Genomic DNA, 4,630 nt, shown 5'->3' with positions numbered 1-4,630 from the left:
CTTGACAATGGCCTCAGAGGTAGCTCGACATACACGTGACCAATGATCCTTTGATCCATAGCGGTAGCACATGTCCATTTCAATGGAAGCCGATTGGACGGTAAATTTTCCCTTGTTATTGAAGTTTAGGGCCTTAGGGGTAAGGGGTTGGCGCTTCTGGGTCAAATCTCCTCCTTTAGGTGGGACTGAACTATGTTGACCTTAGGTCCGTGGTTGGGCTTGCCACCCATTGCCACAACCACAACAATTTTTGCATCGTTTGTGGCTACAAGAATTGGTTGCATACGCTTCAGGCGCGACGTTCGAGCTTGATGATTTTTCATCAAAAGCTGGTTTTGCTTTTCAGTGAGAAGTAAAACAAAGATCAAATCCAAAAATTTGGTAAACTTTTGTACCCTATATTGTTGCTGCAGGACAATATTGGTGGCATGGAAGGTCGAATAGGTCTTCTCCAGGAGAAAACGATTAGTTCATAAAGGAGAGGTTCATGCATGAACACAGAATGCAATATCCTGATTTAAGTGTAGTGGATTTGGGTTACATTGGGAACTCAAGTGTGAGAGCTTGGGGACTACGAAAGGATGTCAACGATTCAAAGTATAAAAATAAATTATTGAATCGTTAATGTCCAAAAGTGATATTCAAGTCAATAATTTTGGATTAATTATCAGATTAATGAACTGCAGGTCACTTTTAATTAATTCAATAGATCAGGACCAAACGGGGTCGATCGTGGAAGCAAAATTATGATAAACGGGTCATATTAGCTTCGGTTGGTGATAAACTAAGTGATAATTAAATTAGAATAATTAGTATAAACCAAAGTACCCCAAATAAATATTTGGGTATGATTTATAACATGGGGATGTCAAAAATTAGCATCGAATCGAAAAAAGACACGGGAGTGGGCCCTGCAGGTACGGTTACAAGCTTATTGGGCCTCAATGAAGGCTACAGGCCTCGGGCTGAGTGGTCTAGGAAGCCTAGCAGCCAAGACTGCTAGCTTTGGGCCAAAAATTGGACACGAGTGCAAGCCCAGCTGAAGTTGGGTTTGGGTTGGGGCAAGCTAAGCTCAGCAGCAAAAGATATAGGCAATCGAGCCGATGCGAGGTCAAAGCCCATCATGGGCTTACTGCAGGCGGGCCTAAGGCGCATGATAAAGCCCATCAGTACAAGGTTGCTGGCAGGTTGGGTCAAGAACACATGGACATGTCCAAGAAAGGCTGCAAGCTTTCTGAGGAGATGGGCTGGGCTTTGGGCCCGGGTAAGCTGGCCAGGCCGAATGCCTGGTGTGTCCGTGTGGGCGCAGTAAAGCCCAAAGGGCTGCTGCTATGGTCCTGACATCGGAACGACGTCGCCCTAGTGGCGTACTCAACACGGCTGGGCTGCAGGGCAGCACAGAGGACAACGACGGTGCCACGGTGGTTGTGCGGCGGCCGTGCCGCACAATTTCCAATAATTTTTTTTTTCGACATAACTAGGGTTTGAAAATCGTAAATTGCTTCTAATTTATTTATATGCTTTGACTCATAAATTCCACATAGCAATATAATTGCGTAATGCATGAGACATATATATATATATATATTTGAGAGATATATGAAACATATACAATATATATATATATATATATATATATATATTGAAAGGAAAATATAAATATAGAGGGTTTATGCATTGTGAGGAATGTTTCATGCTTTGTGGACGTTTCAAATATCTTCCTTTATTTTAAGCGTACCTGATTGGCAGAAAACAAATAAAAACCTTTGAATTTTGTAGAAGAGAGTCTCCTCTTATGATCCTTCAGTTCCTTAGTTTCTGGCAAGATCGTGCTAATAACGTGTTGTAGGCCTATTTAACTAAGCTATTCTAAGGGAATAGAGAGGGGGAGGCTGGCGGCAATAAGAAAGAAAAGAGAGAGATTTAATTGTGAGGTATGTATTGTATCATTCCATTGTGCCTTTATTTATAGTAGTATGATAGGTTAAATCCTTACCCTTTTAGGATTACAACTCTAATAAGATATTAACTACTAAAGAGAATATAAAAGATATCCTTAGATACACTAGGATTTACACAATCACATTCCTATTCTAAATTTGACTGCAACATTAAGAACATTTTTTCATTATAAGGAAAAGAAACAAAAAGAAGTCACTTGATGAGGATTCTAAATAAAAAAAAATGTTTTGATAGAAACATTTGATTAATTTTTTTAAAAATAATCAAGGCTTATACTATTTCTTAAAGATAGTAATTTTTGGAAAGCGAAAACATGGTCACAAATTACGTTTAACCCTTCATAATTGAAGATGACCTAAGAGGTTGAAACGCATGGTTAGCTAACAGGGAAAAGAGTCAAAAGGCTAGTCTTGATCTAGTCATGACAATTTTGTTTATTTTTTATTTATTTTGTGCAGAAAGATAAATAAGATAACACCTTTTTTTTTTCCTGTTATATTTCCGCTATGAATTGTATATGTCCATAGTCACACTTTACTACTTTAGGCAGCAGAGGCAAATGATTTTCTAATTAAGGCCCCACTGTACCAACTTAAAGTGTGAATTAAAATTATTTAGCAACAAGAAGGTCCAACTTAATTTCTTGAACCCTTTTGAACTTGATGATACAGTGATGTATTATCTCAGCAGAATCTTGTTAGAGCAGCTTTTCCTGCAAAATTAAAGTGCTTAGCTTAGCCGTCATGCATAATTATTAGTGAATGATTTTACGTACACAAGAACAATTATATATTTATCAAGAAAAAAAAAGAGCAATTATATATAGAGCAATACTAAGGAAATTAAATTTGTAAACTAAATAATATGGAAGTTGATAATTGAATTGTTATTTAACCGTTAATAAACGTGTTCCTTCATATTGGTGACACATTATTTATTATGCAAATTTTATCTACAGATTTAATCTTTCTAGTATTACTCTTATATATGTGCCTCAGGGTTAGGCGGCCCTCACCAATATAGATGGAGACTAATTAAAATGCCCTTACAAAGACGGGTCCTTCCCTACCATTTGTGTTTCCACAGATTCAGAATATCACGATTCACGTGGCTGGGATTGCTTCAAATCTCATGAACCATAGCATTGAAATATGTCAACGTTGTAACTTTCATTCCTTTTCTTTAATTTGATTCTTTCTCCTTGACTAAATTCTTTTTCTTTAATTAATTGTAAAAGTGTGATCAATAATTAATTCATTGCAATCTGTGCAACTAAATGATAGGGTTTGGTCTTCATAAAGTTCATCAGGAGGTACGAAGCTTAAATTTAAGCAAAACCATTATCGATACCTTCTTTTCTCATTACTGATTAATTATGGATGCCAACTAGCTGGCCAGATCACCAAAACAAGAACAACTCGTATATTATTATCCAATACAGAGCTATGTGTCGATACATACACTAATTTGCAAAGTAAACACCCACACACACATTTTATACATAAACTATATATGTATGAACCTTTTTAGACATATCAATTATCAAGATCATATTGCAAATCTCAATCAAGCATCTAAAGAAGAACCTTACATCTCCATTCACACACACATACATTATGTAAAAGCTATATATAGGATTGATTATATGTTACTGAATATGTAGTCTGACAACATAAGATGTTTAAGAGTTTGGTCGCTCCCTCCCCTGCACAACCATACCTTGTACTCATTATTAAATAGGATTTTTTTTTTTTTAATGTCATATGAACATACACACTTTTTTTTTTTTAAGTTATCATATTAACTATCAAAATCATTAATTTGTTGTCTCACCCTTACTCTGTTACATTTTCCATCTAAAATAAGTTATGGGTCTTGCACATGAACTTGTGTTCAAGGTTATTTTGGCATTTCAACACCTCCCTCCCGTCCTAATAAGTTCCATATATTCGACAAAAAAATTTCTAGGGTTTCTTCATAAACACAAAAAGGAGGCTGATTTGGGATACAATGATATGAGGGTTTTCCATTTAAAAAAAAAAAGGGAACAACCTTCATTCTCTTCTTTGTGTGTTGAATTAAAGATGATCGGCCACGTTAAATTCTCAAAGTTCAACTTAAGGTTTCAAGCAAACACAACACGTTGTCTAACTAGCGAAAATTTAAGAGTCTGTACTAAAGAGAAGTAAAAAACTTGTAAAAAGGATGTCAAAAGTCCAAAATAACCATGAACACAAGTCATGTGTTTCGCACATGACTTATTTTAGATGGAAAACTTGTCGGAGTTAGGATGAAATAACAAATTAATGATTTCAAAATGTTGATATGACAAATTGCTTAAAATTTTATTTTATGTGACAAATTGAAAAAGGTGTATAAGTTCATACCACATTTCACCAAAAAAAAAAAAAAAAAAAATCCTTACTAGAAGTCACTTACACTACGTTTGGATGAGAGAAATAGACTTGGAATTTGAATAAAAATCAGAATGTATAAATTAACATGCACCAATTCCCTTATTTGGATTCATAAATATAAAAAAAATCAAAATTTCTACGTGGAAGAAAAAAATCTGAATTTGGAACCTCTAATTTCCAAGTTTAAATTTCATGTAAAATAGGTGTCATTTCTATAAGTGAGAGTTTAAAATTTTCTTATTCAAATTTCA

Source organism: Pyrus communis, chromosome 6 (assembly GCF_041283825.1).
Source record: "Pyrus communis isolate YQ-2024b chromosome 6, ASM4128382v1, whole genome shotgun sequence".
Classification (NCBI taxonomy): Eukaryota; Viridiplantae; Streptophyta; class Magnoliopsida; order Rosales; family Rosaceae; genus Pyrus; species Pyrus communis.
This window is presented reverse-complemented; position numbering follows the sequence as displayed.